Here is a 22,560-nt window from a genome sequence, read left to right on the forward strand (position 1 = left end):
GCAACATATTGTGTAAAGCAACCAACCAGGTTTAGAGTAAACTCCATTGATCTTCAGTTATGATTTAATGAAAAATATGCACATCTATTTACTTCCACTGATACGACCGAGCTGTGGCGGAGGTCTGTAGCCGATGTCACATGACCACGTTATCGTGTGATATCATAAGTTTTACTGTGCATAACTGTTCGAAATCACACAAACCTGTTCATCAGAATGTGTTGATAAATGGTATGCTCTAAAGTTATAAGTGGATTCAAGCTTGACTACTCAATAATATTTTATTTCAAACAATGAATCAAAGGACCAATGAAAATGACTAATGACAAGTCCATAGAGAATTATTGTCCGTGTCAGACGTGTTCTCACTTAGTGTAAAAACTGGGTTTGGTTTAGGTGGGGGGTGGCACCTGGGTAGACGTAGACAGGATCCAATCGAATACATTTCTACGGCCACATTTGACACACCAGAAACACCGCAAATTAACACTGACCGCATTTCAAAAGTATCTATATTTGTTTTGGCATCTTTACATTGCTGTTTATATAATTACATTATCATACTGCATTTGCATGCAGCCACTGCTCTGCAGCTCTAGTGGACCAATCTGTGCCAGAAACTGCACCTTGCAGCGTCCTAGAAGCCTTAAAAAGTCTGTGCTGTGGCAGTTTACTTGTTTCCATTAGTTTGCCAGTTCCCAGTGTGCTAAACATTAGGCTTACTGCCAAACAACACAATGTGGTAAAACTAACTGGTTCTTAGCACAACCTGGCCGCCGTCTGCTCTTATCCATATGGTCAATTTGTCTTCCGCTCTCACACTGAAGGGAAAACAAATGAGCATACACACACACACATGCAAGCAGACACGTACACGTGCACACACACACACACACACACACACACACACACACACACACACACACACACACACACACACACACACACACACACACACACACACACACACTTCTTTCGTTCTTTCGTTCTTTGCACCTATCCAGAAAACGCGCTGCCCTTCTGTCTCCTCCTTGCTCTCACCAATCTTTCTTTTTCTTGTTAATTCCGTTTGTTATGTTTGATTTGCCTTGCTTCCCTCCCTGGCTCCCCATCTCTCTCTTGCCTAGGTAATATTTGGACACAGGTTCAGTCTTCAGTTGCCCCCGTGTTTCGCTGTTTTGGAACTCTTTTGTCTGCTGTTTTCAAAGTCAGTTGCTAAGTAAGCTGTTTGGCTTCTGCTATCTCCAGAGAGTTTATTCCATCCAGAGATGTGTCCACGGATCACAGAAGCGAAGGATAAGCTCGAACAAGGCAAACATAATGCAGCTAAAATCATGATTTTTTTGCATTAAGATAAGGTCATATATGAAAAGGAAATGGGGTGAAAAGTCAGCTTTTCTAGACAGCTAAAGCAGACACTGGGGTTGTGTCGAGGGTAACTTAAGAAAAAGGATCATTTTGAGTGTTACTAACTAGTTCCTGAAAACATTGTTTTGTATTTCTGACTTATTGTATAGAAATCCTTGACACAATTAATTGGATTTGGCATGCTTAGAAAATATTGCCACAAAATCTAAGACAGGATGTAAAACTACCATCTCTTGATATATATATATATATCTGTTTGCCATTTAATGAGTCATCCTGCCTCAAGATACTGCAGGGAGCAAACACCTTTTCAACCTGCTTGTGTAACAATGCTAAAATAGATGCCAACAAACATGGCAATGTGAAATACCCAAGAGGGGTTTGTCACGATTTTTAAAGAGTATGATTTCTAATAGATTTATTGATTGACTGATTGACTGCCATTTTAAGTAATCAGTGCAACATTTGACTTGTTTTTCCTTGGAAAAAGTAAAAAGCAAAGCCAAGTAACTCTCCTCAACATAACATTGCCACAGTGTATACTACTTACACTGAAACATGTACTGTGGGGTTTTTAAAATTAGTGCGAGTGAAGAAAATTTGTAAAAAAAATGTTGCTGGATTTGAGACAAAAATGTAGACAGAGGAAACGCAGCCAAATAGAACTGGGCAACTGACCATCTAAAAATATAGTTTATGTGTTTAAGGATGTTTACAGGCTCGACATGTACTGATCCTCCAACTAAGAAAGCACACGTGACAGATCTTCCTGGAACTAGATTAGAACATTGGCTCTCTTAAGTAAACAGCTCTAAAACCTTCTTAACGTGGGTTCTTAGTGCGATGAGAAGTAAGGGAAAAACTCTTCAATTGAGACCATGATGGAAAAGGGATGATAACCTTCATTCCAGAAGTAGTTTGGCTATATTTCTGTATTTTTTGATGTGTTGATACGTTACCCACATGATTTGCCGGGCACACAAGGCATTCATAAAGTGTTCATTCCTACTTTCACACCTTGGCACAGCTGGCCACTTGTACCGTAAAGGGTGGGTGAACGTCGGATAGGATGTCAGGTAAAGGTGTGTGTGTGTGTGTGTGTGTGTGTGTGTGTGTGTGTGTGTGTGCATGTGTGGGGGTGGCGTAAGGAACTTTATCCCACAAAGAATAATCATACAAAACCAGGGGAGCGTAGGAGTGTAGCATTCCTGTCAGACTACAACATATGGAGTAATTATATATATATATGTATATACTGGCAAGTTTGAAATTTATAAATCAGATAAATGGATCTTAGCGAAAGTTAAATCAGGACAACTCATTACGCCACCTCAGCTCTGCCTCTTGGCTCCCGTCCATCGATATGTTTTCTCGCTTCCCTCACTTTGAAATTCACAAGGGAACTCCCCTCTGGTCCAAACTGCAAACCTTCCCAAAGTGTTACACACACTGCATGGTGCCTGATCAGCAGGCTGTTTATTAACGTAACTGCAGCTAGCAGGTGCTGCCTGCTGCTTCTGTGCTGCACCAGCACCTAGTTTGAGGAGTTTGGAAACCTGGAGTAACTCTAGAGTTCTTTTCTCATGACCCGAAGCTGTCCAACGCACAACAATTTGTTTGATATCTTACAAAATTGCGGCTACCGTTCACCGAGAGGTGCTCCTCGTGACAGCGGTTGTGGTAGTTAAGTTTAAAGCTTTATTGCCTAAGTTTATTTATAACAATGAACGTCTGTTATATTCAAGTCCTTGCCAAATTAGTTGCCACAAAGCTAATTAAGACTATAAGCTCTATAAAGCTCTCTCTGTATTTCCCAGCATGGCTATGTTTAGAAACTGGTGTCATCCGGCAACTTTCGCACGCAAAAACTCGATTGAAGATAATTACCTCTTCTGAAGAGTCCATCATGTTTTTTTAATGCTCTGTGTCCGCCTTGACTACATAGCAACTGTGTGGAGGAGAGGTTGGGGTGAAACGCTATCACGGAAGGCTTGTAACATGTGGATGCACCGACAGAATTGTTGTCAATACTTAGAATTCCTCAGATAGAAGCTACGCGCTATAGCTTTAACCGACAATATGTGGCAGTGAAACGGCGAGGCGACAGTTAAGTGAAGGCATCATAACAAGAAGACAACGAACATTAAGATTAGAGAATAATTTGTGGTTAAGAGATAAAACACCAGGGGGCTCATGTATGAACATTGCGTATGCCCGAAAAGCTTGCGTCTGATGGTTTGCACGGACACTTTGTGATGTCTAAAAAATGAACTTGACGTGAGAATGTGTGTCTGCGAAGTCTTTTCTGGCTCTGTAACAAAATCTAACAGAAAAGTGCCTTACTGGCATATGTCTGCAACTTTGTCTAGGAAAAAAAAAACTAATTATATCCACTGATATTCCATAAAAGTTTAATCATTTATGTGGATAAATATGGATCTTTCACACTAATAACTGTTTAATTCACAGGCTACTTAACCTCTGTGAGGACGGGAAATTATGATATATCTTACTCACTGTGCAACAAAAAGATCGGCACGGGGAAAACGCAATGGTATCTATGAGTCTGTAGTCTCGCCATGGCGTACAAGAGGCGGGACTCATGGATCCCCAGGAACAAACCTTGTGTTGGGTAGGGAAACTCACTGGATGTGTAACTGATCTCGTGGGTGATGTGTAGGATATGTAAGTAAACAAGGTGTACCTGTGCCACCAAACACTGGGCCATCTTGACTGTCTTGATTCTGCACATATCTCTGTTACTGAATAGTCCTATTTCCTGTTTCATTATTTCATCCATGCTTGGCGCAGCGGATCCTTGCGCACTGTCCCCTGCTGTGGAGACGCTGGCCTCACTAACCTCTCGCCCGAGTCAGTTTCACTGAGCCTACTAACACTTAGAAAATAAATGGTGTTACATCAGTGAGATCAATCTGCTTATTGTGCCTAATTTGGACTGACACTGAGATGCATGTTGTTCTGTGTCTGGTGTAGCGCTGCCATTATTGGCTTGATTTCCACTTCGACATTAGACTTTTTTTTATTTCTGCCATGGTTCGGTGCATTCCAACATTCCACCATCACCATTTGCCACCATTTGCATTTTCTTTTATTGCTTATCTGAGATGACAAACCTCCGAACAGAACATTGTTTTCTCGCCCCCACCTCCGTGATCAGCACCTTGAACGTCACAAGACGTTTTTTTTTTCCCATCTGATAATCTGTTGTGATTGGACAAAGAATGACGTCTGGGCCAAATTTATAGTCATTTCCATGTTACTTTATGGGAGGAGGCAAGGCGGGTTCGGTGGCTCGTTCATGTGCACTCCATTTCACGTTGATTGTGATGTATAAAGGAAAGGTGACCTGGCGTGCACCCAGTTTTATACATGTGAATATTTCTGTACGTAGGTACTTTTCAAGTTTTGGACGTACGCCATCTTCTGGTATGAAAGCTGCACAGTCTTTATCCATGGCCCCTGGCCCCTTAACTTCTGGGACATGAACACTTGTTTTTTGGTTGAAAGTCTTGTGCTTTCCTCTTAAGTTCTTTAGGGACACAAAATCTGCTCTGTGGCTTAAAAGTCCTGTGTTTTGGAACGCATTCACCACCCCAACCTCTTCCCTGCATAGATTTTCGCAGTCTTATACAGTGGCGGGCAATGTGGGGGCTTACAGTAATAAATACGTAGAATACAAACAAATTACATGTGCATTATTTTTTATACTTATATGTACAAATGTTTCAGGTTAGGTTGCTAAGTGGTGGGGGTAACTTGGTTAATCTGTATTCAGGAATTGACCTGATAGTTAAGTCTGTAAATAACTTAGAAAAATGTTTTATTTATTGGCAAATAACCAAAATTCATGGTGAAAATCAGTTCAAATTGATCCCCTTCTGTCAAGGATGTGGGTGCTTTTCTGTAAAATACCAACCATTATGACAAAAATACACTGAAGACCAATTGCTTGAGATTTTCATGTGTCCTATTGAGAGAAATGAAAACCCATTTACAACAACAGAGAGCTTGATTTGAAGGGAATGCTTATCAAATTTGTCCAAACTCCACTGATCTGATTGGCAAATTCTCTGAAATTGTCAGCTCCCCTACTCTACGTGTTTGTCTGAGAAAGATGCAGAGAGAGAGAGGCCGTAGGGAGAGATGGTGTGTGTGTGTTAGGGAGTGTATTCATTCAGAAAACCTAATCTTTTGATGATGAACAAAAAAGAAAAATATTGCCTGGATTTCCATCCCATCACTGGTGTATCTGACGTAATCTTCTTTGACAGAATGCTCTTTTTGATGTCGTATTGTGTGTGCGTGCGTGTGTGTGTGTGCGTGTGTGTGTATGTGTGTGTGTGTGTGTAGCTCCAAGTATTTTTCCCTCACATCTCTCCCTCTTTATTTCACAAATGTGTGTGTGCCCTGGTTGTTCTCAGAGGGACTTGGTAAAGGAAGCCTCCACATTTCACATTACGTTCTACTGGGAATCTATACATCAAAAACAGGAAATGTATTTCCCACAACTCTCTTTCCCTCACTCTAACATACTCATACCATTTGTGCATCTTCTGGTTACTCAGTCTGCAGGTTAATGTGGGTGCATGATGTGTTTGCAAAGTAGGAAGGTTGGTCTCTTTCCAATTTTCTGTGTTGGCTTACAAACATAAAGAAGTCAGTTAAAGTGAAACAAGGAAAGCATTTTACGAAGATTATCGTACATTTAAATACAGTTGCTGCATTTTGGGGGAAACATTCATTATGTAAATGTCAATAGCCCTTTACTGTTAAACACTGTTACAGCCAACATTAAGGTGCTCTGTACTACTTAACCGTACTGTATACCATACAGACTGTATGTGGATGTAGCCACCGTGAAGTCAACCATAAGATTGTGGACTACAGTTTTAAAGCCTTAAAGCATTGAGTTTTGCATTTTGGCTGTCGCCATCTTGTTTTTTTGGAGCAGGAAGTGACCCTATATGGAAGAGAGGGTGGAGTTGTGGAACGGCACTACACCACCAGCTAATGCTAGCGCTGGCTAGCTTGGTTAGCAAGCTGCATCCACCAGCTCATATTTCTAAGACATAAGCACAGATGACACCCAACAGTAAATAGCTATTTAAAAGTACACAGTGCCATGGATTGCTAAACCCCTGTCCCGATTAACTGGTCAACGTGGTAGCAACTTGTCAATCACAAGGCAACCCGCCCTAATTTTACTTTAGACCCTAATTAGAATTTAAACTCATAAGGACAATGTCTACTGAGGTGTTAAATCAAGTGAGGAAACAGGGTCATTTTCTTAATAGAAATTAATAGATTATTAGATAGATTACTAGAAACGTTACGAGACAACACACAAAAATCCTACATTACACATTAGAGACTCCTCCTGGAGATTGGTTGTTAATTGTGGAAGAAACCTGCTACTGCTTTTAGGAGCACTAGGGGAAAGCAGAGAAACATGTTTTCACAGATTTTTTTGTGACATCTGCTACTGTAGGGGTATAGTGACAGTTAAAAAGTTATTTTTATAAAAGTTACCAACTGCTCAAGACGGCAAGTGTGGGTATTTGGACATACCCTTGTTATATGGTGAATTGGATTCATTTTGAAAAAAAGGAGCCATTGGAGGAGTTTCAAGTTAGGGTTATGGGAGACTTACTGGCTCCCATAACCATAAGCAGGCAAGCAGCAGAGTTCTGAATATACTACATTGTACTAAGGACATTGGAGGATGTTCCATAAAACCTTTAATGCAGTAGTGGAGTGTGCATGAACAGATGGATCACAAGTAGAGAAGAGACCCAAGCAGTGGTTTGAGACAGTTCTATGGGTGTCTTGATACATATTGATGTTTTTTAGGATTGACTCCAGTTTGCCATTGGAATCCATTTTAACTGCTGCTTGTAAATCCGAGCTGAGTGTCATCCACAAAGAAGTGAGTTTTCAGAGACATCTTTGAGTTATTGATATTCAATAGCTTTTTGGTGGAATGTTCCTCAAACTTAAAGTTATTTGTGAACTTTGTGAGCTGAAAAGCTCAAGTCAATTTAACGACAATTTTTATGAGTTAGTTTGTGATGTATTTATTGGATAGAGGCCAAATGGGAAGACATACAGGTTCATACATACACACACCCACACACTCATCTCTCACTCGCTCGTCTTCTGGACACATTTTGTTTAGACGGATTTAGCTTTGCATTCCTTTTGTAAACCAAACCTCTTCTCGATGGCAAATAGCTTATATGAAAGGTTAATGTGAAATCGGAGAGAGCCTCACATCAATTTGAAACTATTCACCTTCTAAAGACAAGATCTCTTTCATATTCACCTGCCGCTTTGCAGAGCAGTTTTACTTTATTTCACACAATCATTGCTGGGTATGTTTTAAAAAGGTAATACATCACTCATGATCTTCTCCCTGAGAGCCCTAGGTTAATTCATTACATAAATCCCTGATGGAGCACTGTTTTTTTGTTTGAATTCTGTGGCACATTCAAAAGCTGACACAAACTGTTACTACTGGGGATGTTCTTGTCATCTCTTTTGTATAAAATCGAAGCAAAGGAAGTCAAACTCTGTGCTTTTTTTCAAGAATTATTTACTGGCTGAAAAACAAACTAACTACTAATTAATAACTGTCTGGCCATTCTCTCTTGTGCTTTTAATTACATGTATGTATACTTCTGCCTATCTTAGTGTGTACTGTTTGTGATTTTCCTGTGTATTCTCTTAATCTGTGTGTGTGTGTGTGTGTGTGTGTGGTGTGTGTGTGTGTGTGTCTGCGTGTGCGTGTGTGTATTTGTGTTTGGACCCGGCTGGTGTTGAAGACCAGTGGTAATATGCACAGCTGCTTCTTTTGTTTCATCCCTTTATGAAATAGAGATGTTACAAACTGCTAAGTCCCTCTGTGTTTTGTGTGTCAGGGCAGTGTGTGATCTAATAATTGAGCTATGTCCTTTTGTGAGAGCTATTTGGTCAGACACAAAAAGCATGCGCACACACACACACACACTCACACACACACACACACACACACACACACACCACCACACACACACACACACACACACACACACACACACACACACACACACACAGTGTGCCCAACAGGCAAGTGTATCCTACTGTTGCCGCCTGACTGTTTCCATCACTGAGCCACAGGCCTGTTTCTGCCCCGCTGCTCTGTTCACGCTAAGCGCTTTGTGTCTCTGATGTTGTGGACCACAGAGGAAGCCCGCAGTCTAAGCCCTGTGTCTCATCAGCAGCCAATCTTTTTCAAGTCCACCAGAAGTAGAAGTGAAAATTAGGCAGAGTCCCTGTCTCTGTCTTTATAAGAACTGCTTGGCGGGTCTGCTTTGTCATTTCAGACAGATGAAGATTATAAAAGAGTGTTATTATTCCCTGCTGGGCTGTGTTCTTTCACATCCAAATCCACACAGATGAGACTCTTCACTCTTCATGCAGGAGTTTGAGGTGATGTATTGTTTGACTGGATAATCAACAACTACTTCGGTACAAGTTTGAGTCATTTTTTCCCCCAGGTACTTTGGTCCATCGTACTGATTGCACTGTTCAAGATGCTACGCAGTGTCAAACATGTATGTCTTTTAACCCTTTTTATCCTTAAAATAAACAGCTTTAAATACAAAATATCACATAAGTTAAGTGCTTTCATATTTTTGAGAAAGAATCAATAACTGCAGAAGCTGAAAAAGTGAATTACTAAATAGAATTGCTTGTTTGATGGGATATTTCAACCAGGGTTTTACAAAATCTTTTAATGTCAGGGACCCCCATACATACAGTAGACAATGGTACCCTGTATAACACGTTTCCTCCCACTTTAAAAGGACTCAGGCAGAGTTTCAGACGGAGGCTCAACGAGCACACAGAAAGCGAGCGGTGGTCGAGCGAGCGGCAATTGAACAAAGCCTTACTAGAAATGCAACTGTAGCACCCACCACTTAATATCACTAACATAATCCACATTCATATTTAACAAATGATATATCAGCTACAAAAAGCCTGGAAGTTGTAAGTTAGGACGGAAGTACAAAGAGTTGTTTCGTTGGAGATGAAAGACCGTCTCGTCCCATTGGTGTGAACTGGAAGGTTTCAGAACGCTGCAGACGGTGCGTTGCAAGTAGTTGTAAGTTTCCACTCGTCTCGTCGCTAACCTTCGGTCCGGACTGGGCTTTAGGTTTCACAACTGTCTCAAGACATGCCTAGGTAGTCCTGTGTCAAGATCAACTTAACAAAATAAATTGACAATGTTGGCACCCTGCAACCAATTGTGCTGTTTACAAAGATGCCATCGTGTTAGCTGCAATATGGTTGCCATGGTTATGGATAATGTCAGACTATTATCTACACAACCATTGTCTGCTTGAGAATGGTTAACCGTCAACCGTTAAACAGGAAGTAACACTGATTGGAGGGGGGCTTTACAGTGCTCCTTTTGAGGTTTATAATTGTATTCAAATGTAAATGGGCTGTATTTATATAGCGCTTTTCCAGTCTTAACGACAACTCAAAGCGCTTTTATAACCATTCACCATCCACACACACATTCATACACTGTGGCCGAGGCTGCCGTACAAGGTGCCACCTGCTCATCAGATAAACACTCACACACATTCACACTCCGATGACGCAGCGTCGGGGGCAACTCGGGGTTCAGTGTCTTGCCCAAGGACACTTCGACATGGGACTGCAGGGCCAGGGATTTAATCACCAACCTTCCGATTGGCAGGCAACCGCTCTACCACTGAGCCACAGCCGCCCCACATCTGGTACAACATTTAGATGTTGTACCAGAATAGGTTAACATGGTTTAATTTAAAAAAAACACCATATTGTTGTTGTACTGCACATTGCTGCAGCTCCTCTTTTCCCCCTGTGTGTTGAGCTCTCTGTTTTAGCTACAGAGTGAGGCATCGCACTTCTATTCCATCTTTGTTGGGAGTTGCACATCTGCAGTAAGGACTACTAGCCAGTCAGATGCAGAGTATGAGGGCGTGCCACGCTAGCAGCTAAGCAAGCTTTATAACGTGTGTTAGAAAGGGACGCACGTTCATCACACAAGTAAAGGCTGGAATACAATCTCCAACAGAGCTGTTTGGAGCAGTTTGTGAACAGTGTTTTCTCTGGAAGATGGTAACTCCCTTTGGGGTGGACTTTGGGCTTCTTCACTCTGTAAACATATAACTTGCACAAAAAGATATATACTGTAACACAATAAAGGAAAGAGAAAAAGTAAAAAAAAAAGCATAATAGGAGCACTTTCAGGTTGTAGCTTCTAATCAAAGTTGTGCAATGATTAGAGTTAACCGAGGCAAATGTGGCTAACATGTTTCCCCATCTCCATTACTCTTTATGAATAGCTAATTAAAGCAGCAAATTTTGATCTTGCCCTGTGGAAAGTTAATGTAGAGAAAAGACTGCGGGCGCTTATTTTCCTTAATAACAATCAGATAGCATTAGAAAAGGTCCCAGGAGTGCAATTAGAAACACAGAGAGATGCTTTTTTACATGTGATGGAGTCACTGCTTTCTCCGCAGTGTCTGTGTGACTTTTTTTCTTTTTCATGAGATGCAAATTAGCTATAATCCTAATTATGGTCTAATTGCAAAATTATGATTTTTATCTGGGCCGCCAGTCTCTTCATTCACCTTTCCACTGTTCTATCACTGCACTATCTCCACCATCACTGATCCAATTTTGTAAAATGTTCATGAAATGATGTTCCTCGGTACTACACTCAGAAATGATAAGCATTTCTATTATTACCCAGAATATTGTAATCATGTTGTGAGACACAAGCAAGTTTTTTCTATAATCTTTTATATAGGTTTTCTATAATTCAAAAAACAAAAAACTAAACAGAAATACACCAAATTGAAAAGAAAGACAAGTTAAATGTTTCTTTAAAATGTACTTCATGTAGAATATGACTACCTGGATCCAAAGCTTTGGATAGGGTTGTTTTTTGCTTTTGTCTTGTAAAAAAGAGGGCTTGGCAGTGAGTCCTTGGACCATGTTGTCAGGCCCCCACTGGCCTTGTTTCACTGCCACTGTCATTGTTTCATACAAACTGGGAGGAAGTGTGCCAGTTTTTCTTGAGGACTACTTTAAGTATAGGACGCGTAGGCTGAAGTGTACAAGTGCTCTGTTGTTGTGGGTAGCGGGGGGATGCAGCAATCAAATCAAAAACCATAAACAATCCCAGAAATTAGGGAATGCATTAACAAAGCACATACGCAAGGGCAGCCATGACTATCTGATAGCGAGGAGGGGAGATGAGAGGCATGACTTCATCATTTGTTATATGGACGCACTTCTTGCTTTTAGGACTGCTTTCAGTGATGGGTGACTTCATTCACCATCCCAACTGAAATGGCAGTTACATAGTGACAAAGAAACAACTTTATATCAAACTGTAAACAGCTGCTAAAGGAAACGGGAGTCTGCATCAACATGTCATGAAAGAAAAAGGCTTAGTGCACAAAGACTTCTGACAGTAAGAGCTTCACCTGCTGGAGTGATGCAGTTTTAACCTGATCTCCGAGAAATATGGGACAGCAAATACGCTTCGAAGGCAACGTAATGCTGCCCAGATTATGTTTTCTATTAACACAATGAGGAAATGTTAATATTTGGCAGGTCACATACAATATCCACTCATAGGGATGCAGAATGATTCAACTTTACATTGATGTACTATATTCTTTAATACTAATGTTATGCACTTGATTTGAGGCTTGTGATTTAACTTAAAACCATGATCTTTCCCTAACCTTAACCAAAGTCCTTCAGGATGTGAATCCCAGACTCTGGCTTTAAAGTCCTGCGTTTTGTACATCCACCATCTACACAGACAACTTTGTAAGTTGGTTGCAGTCAAGCAAAAACCTTCGGGCCTGAAAAATGAAGCCTTTAACCTTTGTGTTGTCCTCAGGTCAAATTTGACCCGTGTTAAAAGTGTTTCATATCACAAATATGGGTTTCTTTCAACCAAATTGCCCAAAAATTATATGGTTGAACTTTACATGGATACGTTATCCCAGGTCAAATTATTGATTACTTCCATCAAGTTTTGGGTGTTTAAATGGTTTTAAACTGTATCCTGACTAAAAATCAGGATAAATCTTGACTAAATCCTTGACATAAACCAGTCTAGACTGAGACAAAATCCTGTAATCTCTGGACTATTAGTCAAAACAATTAATAATATCTGCTTTTTTTTGTAACTACCTAAAAAATTAGGTATTATTTCATACTGGTAAATTAGGTTTATTGACCATGGATGAATAAAGCATTGATAACACTGACAAAACATTTTTTTTGAAAACGTCAAAAGGATTGAAAAAGGTGACATTTTCTATATTGACGCAAAGTGTCCAAGGGTATAATTTCCAGGACAGGGCCAATCCACTGGCTACAAAATAACAGAAGATAACCCAAACCACCACTCATGGGATCCAAAGATCCAAAGGTTTCCGGTGTCAATGTCAGACCCTTGTATATCCATATTTTCACAGACACAATTTCATAAAAAGTTCTAATTGTTTTAAGGTTTATGTTCTTACAACTGCATCCCAAACGGTTTCTGTTCTCCTGCTGTTTCCTTTTGTTGTCCACCACAGGATCTGACACGCTGGTGACAAAATGCTGAACTTTTGTAAATCTGTTGTCTGCATGCAAACATTCATATACCGTATTGATCACATGGAGGTTGCATCTAAAAACAAACACTAGATTGAAACCAGTGTCTCCCCCAGTGCCTTCGGAGCGAGAATGTATCAAAATGCTAAAGCACAAAAATTCAGCCACAGCTCTACGACACCAATCCAAATGATCCATGTTAATGCTACATGATTTATACATTTGCCAAAAACGAAAAAATAAAAGAAATCTAAAAAGCTACGAGGAGTAAGATAAACACATCAGGAGGAGTTTGCCATGTTGCTGTCAAGATGCTCACTGGAAGTGTCCCACAGCTAAAAGCAGAGTTATATGACAATCTGCCCCACTTATGTCACGAAACCTTCACCTGCCACTTCGCACTGCACTTCCCCCTCATCTGTAAGTGATGCTGTCTTTTCTATTGCACTTGAGTCAAGGAAAAGGGAGACAGAATGGACGGGTAGACAGCAGAGTCTGTGATTGTGAAAGAAAAAACACTTCAAGTTAGAGAGTGAATAGACTCCACATATAAGGAGTTGGTCAGCTACACATTAGTACTAAAGGATACCGTTACAAGCATGTTAGTCTATATCGGCGACGTCCCCCTTCCGGGATTGTTCACGTGCTAGTGGGAATTCCGCCGGATGTCCGCTGGATCTTCTTTTTGGTCACCTTCCACTTTTTTTGTGTTGGCATTTTAAACTAACGATGGATTTCTGAGGACTATGGTTAACTGCTCCTCAGATCTCTGCAGGGTAAATGCAGACAGCTAGCTAGACTATCCAGAGCACGATTTTTGTCCAATCCCGGGATTGCTGTTTGAACTAGCCAGACCCTCCTTCGAAGCGCTGTGGAAGAAGGTCTTGCAATGCGAGACTACAAGCTCTGCCTGAATGAGAGATTTTTGAAACCTCCTGCCATCCAAGTGACAAGAGAAGCAGCACAGGACCGCCAGAGGCACCAGCTGAAAACACAGCTGACACCAGGCCGTCACACATCCTCACACGCTCAGCTGACCTTTTCCACAATAAAAGTTAAAGGAGACATATGCTCATTTTCAGGTTTATACTTGTATTTTCGCATTTCTACTATAACATGTTTACATGCTTTAAAGGGATACTTTGCTGATTTTAAACTGACTTTGTATCACCGTTGGTAGTATCTGCAAATTAACTATGGTAAACGTCCCTCCATCTTACAAATGCCCAGATGTCCCTACTCAGAGGCCAGCAGCAAAACCTCCAAGTGATGCCTTTGAACAAAAAATGAGTCAAGAGACAGCCGGCCCTCTCTCTCTCTCTCTCTCTCTCTCTCTCTCAAACTCAGACCAAACTCAGATGAAAGGGTAAAACTAGGAAGCGCTGTTCAAGCCACGATTCTCTCACTGCATTGCCTATTTAAATCTACCTGAACCCTTAAACCCAAAATGTTTTCGGAAACATATTCCAGCTTACCATTTAACGAGATTGTTGGATACCAGTCAGCCGCCAAATTAATATGTGTGCATCACGTCACCCACCCATTCTGGAAGTTGCAGGTTTTCTACCTTTTAAGCGAAAAAGAATATTACAGCTTCTTTTCGGTGTTTTCTCTCTTCATGTAGCATCCATTTCAAAAATGTTTGCGCCATTCTACGGCATAGACAGCCCAGTTTAATGAAAAGGACCCTCTTTCCTGCAGTTCAATACTTTTTTTAATGTTAAAAAACACATTATTTTTCTCATAGTGTCTGTCACATACCTGTAGTCATTGTCTATCTAAGACGCTCCTTTTAGCACCGGTCTCTTTAAGCCCCCCTCTTGAGAAGCCCAGTGAGTGTTTTGATTGGCTTGGGTGAAAAATATGCTGCACCTTTGGAAAGGTATTTCTCAAACCGTGTGAAGAGGTACACAATGTATGGCGGCATATTCTAATGAGCCTGCATGTGACAGGAAGGGGTTCCAAATCTGAACGGCTCGTTATATGTCATGTTTTCTGATTTAGGCAGCCCAAAAAAACCCAGACTGGTTTGTTTTATTCTTAGAGTTTGTGGGTTGGTAAACACTCCAGTTACCCGAATGTATGTGCACAAGCACGGAAAAAGGTTACTCTTTTTCCTGATATGTTCTCTTTAACAAAAGGCAGCCAGGAAGAGAAGAAGAGAAAGTGAAGTGAGAGCCTGTATGATTCACTTCAAAAGTTCTGTACGCTTTTTGAAACAGCCAACTTCTGCAACGGTCAAAGAACACAAAAAATGCCACAGATAATTAGAACACAGTCTTCAGGCAAGTCTACATGTCTGACAGTACAAACAACCGTGACACCTTTTAAAAGAATCTATTTTTAGAGAGCTCGCGGAAAGAGGGGAAGGGAAGTTGAAAATCTGAATATATAGGCTTTATGTAAATAATATATTCCACGTAGAGGAAATGGAGATTCCAATTGCAGCCTCAGCGGGTGCAGGGTATATCTATCACATTTGGTATTAAATTTGGAATAATGATAATGGTGACAGGAGCCAATATGAACTCTGGACCTGGCGCAGGACTGCACTGGATTATTTATAGACCAGACAGCTGACGGCCTCTGGACACACACCGACAGACCTCTTGTCTGGGTACACACTGCCCTCTCTAGCAGGGGAAAGTAACGCAGACAGACACGGCGAGCTGGCTAAATTACCATTACATTAGTCGTCTATCTATACAGTTAACGGTACTAATGAATTGGTGGGTCAGCCCAGAGTTGTTAACCATGGGCGAAACAATCCTTCTACAATAACTGAGTGCGTTGAGCGATGTCAATCGACATTGAAATCAATCAATAGAAATTAATAAATAAGGTCACTGTGTATATGTGTATTTATATGTATAACTGTATATAGATTTTTATTAAAAAGAATTTTAATATCATGATAACCCCCTGGCAGAGTGCCACAGACCCCTCTTTGAAAATCACCGCACTAAACTAAACTAAAAGATCTGTCTCACTGCTGGCCAGATGTTGGCTGTGATGCACCGTTTTGTTGTTTGTTGACCAAAATACGACAAAGAAAAACGCATTTAGCTGCTTTCCTTTGTTCATGCACGTGTGTGTGTGTGTGGAGATCATTACGGAAACGGACTGAAAATGTTAGTGCGGATGAATGTCAACTTACTGTAGTGTACTGTATGTAACACTTTTCCTGAGCAGAGTTAAACAACTACAGTCCCTCCTAGTACGTATGTATAGGTGTGTGTGTGTGTGTGTGTGTGTGTGTGTACATTTATATATATATATATATTCTGAGGTCTTTCAGGGGCTTAGCAAATGTCTGGCCCCTGTAGAAATAATAAACAATGAGAGCATTGAATAAATGCATCATTATATTATAAGAACAATATAATGTTCAATAGAAATTCAATGTTCATATATGGTCATACCTCTGACTGTATGGGTTCAAATTCCAAAACTGTAACTGTAGCTATATTAAAAAGGAATGTCTTTATATAATACCCATCTTCTCCTGATTATGAGTATGGAATTACACCCGGTTTTGAATTATAATTATGAACGACAGGTGAAAAGTTTCCCTTACAAAGTCCACTGTGATACTGATGTATTTCAGCTGTCAGAAAAGTGTGAGTTTCACAGTCTAGAGTAAGACCCTTTTTGATTTATGGTACGATTTGAAAGATATTGCATCATTGCAGCTGTGATTTCCCCCTTTGAATGCTGCTTGAATCTTGATGATGTTGAATTTTACTGAAATTTAACAAAAATAAAAAAGATTTTGTCTGATTTATGAGTTTGGAGTTATGAGCTGTCAGACATCTTTAAAAGAAGTCATATCCAAAGATATGTGAACGCTGAATGTATGAACAGTCATGTGTCTATGACATATATTTTTCAAGTTGTAATGCTTGCTCATAAAAATCCTCTTTCCACCCTGCACTACAACTCCCCTGATCCTGCTGAGCTCGTAATTTAGAACAGAAAGAATCAGCAAGTCTGAGGGCTTGAAGAAAAATATGACAGAATTACAACCTACACTAGTTTCACTACTCTATTCTGTGCTCCTCTTTTATCTACAGTATTAGAACAGAGATCTTCAACAAGGGGTCCGGGGCCCCTAGGGGGGACTCAGAGTTGCTGCAGGGGGGCCGCCAAATTATTGTCAGTTGGTTACAAATAATACAAAAATTAAAATATGTCTAAAAATATACATTAACATCAATCCAGCATTTTATTAGTAAAGATGTTTTTTTTAATGTACACAACACTGATGATTGGTTCACTGGCCTACAGCTAAGGTAGCCATTAGCCAGCCATCCCCAGATACAGTTTTACTGCGTTAGTAAAAAGTACTTGGTAACGTTTTAATATTTATGAACGTCCGTTACATTCAAGCCAGTGCCAAATAAGTTGCCACAAAGCTAATTAAGGGCTATAATTTGCTATTTTAAGACCATCCAGGGCCCTCGTCGTTTAAATAGCAAATGCACCTGCACCCATCTTTGCGCCCATGGGTGTTCTCGTCTTACAGGGAGGTGTTCAGGTGAATTCTTGGCGTATTGCTATCTTGAGGCAGCGGGAAGTGATTGCGCCATTGACACGCAAAAACTGGTCTGAAGTGAATAGTTATCATAGCGTTTCATTGTTATTTTAACAGCGCATTAGTAAAACGTGCCTAGGCTTATGCACAGTGCACGCACACTCTGCTTATTACACACACAGGGAAGCGCAGCAGCACACAAACATGCAAAAGATTACATATAAAAATATTGCGGTGCAAATCCGCCATCTTAATAGCAATACGCCACGGTACAAGCGCGCCTGGCGCCCTTTATTCCGCTGTCAAACTAGCAAAAGTGGATTTAGACACGCCCTAAAAGCACCTGCTTAGATCGTTAAAATAGGGTCCTGAGACCATCAGCCCCACAAAACTCTCTCTGTATTTCTCAGTATGACTATGTTCAGAAGATCGTGGCGTCCGGGCGGCAGAAACTACGCACTATAGCGTTAAGGATTTAATGTGCCACATTTAAAAATGAAAAACATGAGGTGTAAATATATGAGTATGCCAGTAATTTTTATTTTAAAAGCTTTGTATTGAATGCACCATAAAAAGATATGTATAAAGGATTTAGGCCGCCTTACACATTATTGAAGGCCCAGTTTAATATGCAACTCAACTGTATAAAATGTACAGGGGGCCTTGGCCTAAAAAAACGTTGAATTAGTTAATTAGAATATATTGAAAGTGTATAAAACTTTGACTTTAATCTCACAAAATAAATACATTTACCATTCCCTCTGATCCCTATTAGCCACTCACAGAGTCCAACTCTAAACACGTTTTATTTTGTTAAATAAGCAAGGACCTCATTAATCACTGCAGCGATGAGCTTTCCATAAAATCAATTTCCCCCCAAAATAGAGACACAAAATCAGTCAAAAAATGCCCATTTCCAATTAAATCTCCAAACAAAAGTTTCCATTGTTCCTTCCCTTTTTCCCTGTCTTATTAGAAGACAAAGAATGCTCTATAATAAAAGGAGAGGAGTTATTCCAGTCCCACAATCCCTTCCTCCACTGTTACACCGATCATAATACTGCTGCTTGAATTGAATTTCCACCCATCCAGTGAACTTTAATACAGACGAGCTGTGTCTGACAATAATGCATGTTTCGAGTAAAAGTAATACGTCTTTTCATTACGCGCTCTCATATACAGACGGGGCTTAATGGAATTCTGGTGTTAGTGCTGCATTATTGGAAACAAAAGAAAAAGATTGCTATGTATTTCTAAAAGCAAAGCGGAAAAGAGAAATTTCATTAAATTGACCTCTAGTGCTTGTTTCTGTGCTTGCGTAACATCTTGTTATCACCTTTTTATTCCATTTCATTTGAGTACGATGCGGCAAAATGTTTCATATATTTCACTCAGTGATTTTGCTTTGATAATACTTGGGTGCTCAACGTCAAATAGTGACATTGAAATATTTGTGCACTCATGTATGCTTAGAATGAAGTTTGTTGTTGATGTTTTTCACAATTAAGGAGCTGTGACCCGAACATGACTATATTATATATATATATAATATTATACAGCCCGGATGGGAGAAACAAGCCAACTGTTTTTTTCATTTGGAGAGAAAAACAACAGCAGTGCATAACTAAGTCGGCCCATCCCTTTGCTTTAGATAGACGGCTTTAAAATATCTTAACCCTTGTGTTGTCTTCCCATCGACCATGGAAATAAATACTTTTGTTGTCCCTTCTCCACATTTTCATTGCTTTTCATCAACATTCTTACAGCTTTTCACGTTTTTTTCCTGATGTTACTGGTGCTTTTTTATGCTGATCATGCTTTTTTTAACCCTTTTTTTTGTCACTCTTCAACATTTTGTGGTTTTTTTCGACATTTTCAGCACTTAATTCAACTTCCCAGATTTCCGATATGAAAACCTTTGAAAAAGTGTCAAATGTGATCCGAGAACAACATGAGGGTTAACAATTATCAAATGAAATGCCTTAACATGTGGTACAGACGCGTCTCAAGATGGTGAATCTTAATGACCAGCATGTCAGAGTTTTCAGTCCAACACAGAATCCGGTGCCGACATTCATGTTTTACACATGATGTATCCTAATGACTTCCTGGCTTTCTCTCTCGCGTCACCATGAGGTTCACATTAGCGGTTTTGTGCCAAAGGTACCTCACAGAGCCAAAGCCAAGGTTGTAGACTCTTTCTCTTGTTCTCTTTTGGATGCTCTGCAATAGTGTGCTTTGGTGTTTGGTGTAGGTTATTAGCAAGTGTTTTAAGTTTACTCATCCGCAGGGGCGGATTTAGTCATTTTGAGGCCTAAGGCAAACAAACACAGGCATGGGGCCCTCCACAACCCTTGTTCTCCCCCTTTTCAGTCCTTATTTATCTGAGAAAGACGTGCTCTCTGTCTGACAGCTGTTTTGGCCAGAGTGCTGGATCATCTTCAATCATAACACATTGATTAGGATGACTGCTACTCACAGGGTCCAGTTGCTGAGTATTATGTGTGTCACCATCTTCGTCATTGCCCTAGTTATCATCATGGACAGTGAAAGCAGCAGTTCCGTAACCATCTCCATTCGAAGGATCCTGTAAGGTTGTCTTGTATGTTGCCCCCGCATCGCTAGAGCAACCTGGGCTGACGCTGCCGGTGGGTAGCTCTTCATCAGTGTTAGCTTTGCTAGCGCAAGCACCGGCTTCTTGCTGCTCTTTACTAACGTTAATGTTAGTGTTGTCAGTAGCCGTCTTGAAAAATGTTGTTGCCTTTAGAAGTTTTGCTAAAAACGTTCAGCTTTCTTCCCGCTTCTTCCTTTTTTCAGAACCACTTCTGTAGCTTCGCTTCATTTTTCGACCGTCCGTAGCCTCCAGCTCACAGCCTGCTGAGCTGTCTGTTTACAAACACACGCAGACATGCAGTAGGATAATGGAATAGTCCAATGTAGTGGGGACTGGGGGGGGGGGTTCTCTTCATGAATTAGACAATCGGATGACACTTTAGCGTAACAATGTTTAGAGATATAATTAATTGGTGAAAAGTAAGACAACAAATCGTAACCATAAGTTTATGAGGCGTTTTAGGGGGCCCTTGGTAGCTTGGGGCCCAAGGCAATTGCCTACCTTTGCCTAATGGTAAGTCCGCCTCTGCTCATCGTGTCATTTCCCTCCAAGAAGTTCAAGGGCAACAGCAAGGGAAGGGATGCCTGATCTTATCCTTCAGACAACACTTCTTCCTCAGACTCGGTGCCGTTTGTGAACAGCATTTAAGATTCTTTGAAGGAGACACTGAGTTAAAAAGGTGAAGCAAAGTTGCAGAACTCTCCCGTGAGCGGTAAGTACGGCCGATAACATTCTAAAGAGATTGTAACAAGATTGACTGATCGGCTGGCAAGATGTACACAGCGTAGAATATTAGCAGGTAAAGTTATATTTGTGCATGTTGTAAAAAGAAGCCGTCATTGAGGAAGTGGTTCAAGGGAATGTCACTGACGCATAGAAGGTTAAGCTTGAGCCTTTAGCAGTAGTTTAAGCCCTTAAGGCATAAGAGTGAATTGTGTATGAGATAAGAAGGAACACAGGACAGGAAGTTAAGTTGCACCACAAGGTCCCGGCCTTGTGTGTGTGTATGTGTGTGTCTGCGCGCGCGTTTGTGAAGATAACAGTTTCTGTCTAGAAACTAGGAGACACCCCTCTGTGAGGAGAGAATAAAGTCACAGGAAAAACTCTGAGCTGAGATCTTGGTGGACCGGCTTTGACTTAAAGTCGCCAAGGAAACTTAGATGCTGTTAGACAGCTGTGTTGTTCTCTTATGCTGTACTCAGTAAATTGGCTTTTACTAAACTCTTCATCTCCGATTGATCCTTGTGTTGTGGTAAACTTAAGTTTGATTAAAGATGGCGCGGGGAATTAATTACTAGGAGTCAGATTTGACGAGCCTTAGGGCCTCATTTGGACAAAATTAGACTACAAGCGATACATGCATCTGTGATTATATTTTAGCGTGTGGTAAATCATCCTACACAGAATACACCACAACACAATTAGGTCTAGTTTGCTGTACCTTTTTCCAATCTGATTTTTGTCTTTTGTTTTTATTTTTCTTCTTGAATACTGAATAGTTTAGCCTCTTTAGGTCTCAAAGAATCATTAAAAACTAAACGAGATGTTCAACGTGTGACGAGAGGTTGCAAGTTAACATATCCCGGTATTCAATTTTATACATTAAAATCAGTGTACTCACAACGAGGAGTACTACTCACCCTGTGACAAAAATAATGCATAATGTCTTCTGTGGTATTGGAGCAGCTCTGTGAAGTCTGAGAACAGTAACGCTAAGGATGTCATCAGTGTTATCTCTGTCTGAGCTTTGAGACTACACCTTCTTCACAAAAAGAGGATGTAATATAAAAATATAATAACGCAATATAAAAAGTGAGATTTCCATTTTTTTTTCTTTTCTTTTTTTTATAAAAAGCAGGTCGAGGTGCTATATAAATACTTTGGAACTATCAAAACACTCAATCCACAGAGAAACGCACACAGTCTGCATTCAGAATGTATGGTTGTGATGTCACAACTGTACTATATATATATATATATATATATGTTAAAAAGTTCCAATACAATGACGGTGCAGAGCCCTTGAGAGTGCAGATTCGGAATACCCAAAAAGCGCTGACCAATCAGAGCAGACTGGCCTTTTTCAGGAAAGGGGCTTAAAGAGACGAAGCATTTCAGACAGAGTGAAAACGGTATATTCAGACAAACCATGTTTTTTTTTACATTAAAGCATGTAAACATGTTCTAGTAGAAATCCATAATACATAAATACATAAAAACCTGAAAATAAGCGTGCAGGGTCTCACAAATTGGTAGAATTAGAATTATGGAATAGGGTCCAGTGTTTTGGGAGTCTGACCTATAGTCAGGATACGTCAGTCTCTGCTGCTTTGATTATTAATATTCATGTCTTTTATTTGTCTCT

General features: G+C 40.3%; 1 protein-coding gene across 1 annotated transcript in view; it reads right to left on the minus strand.

Annotated features, from left to right (window-relative positions):
* LOC116700081 (BMP/retinoic acid-inducible neural-specific protein 3) overlaps positions 1-22,560 on the minus strand; it is a 119,070-nt gene that overhangs the window by 95,827 nt on the left and 683 nt on the right. The gene's annotated exons all lie outside the window — the stretch shown is intronic.

Source organism: Etheostoma spectabile, chromosome 13 (genome assembly GCF_008692095.1).
Source record: "Etheostoma spectabile isolate EspeVRDwgs_2016 chromosome 13, UIUC_Espe_1.0, whole genome shotgun sequence".
Taxonomy (NCBI): domain Eukaryota; kingdom Metazoa; phylum Chordata; class Actinopteri; order Perciformes; family Percidae; genus Etheostoma; species Etheostoma spectabile.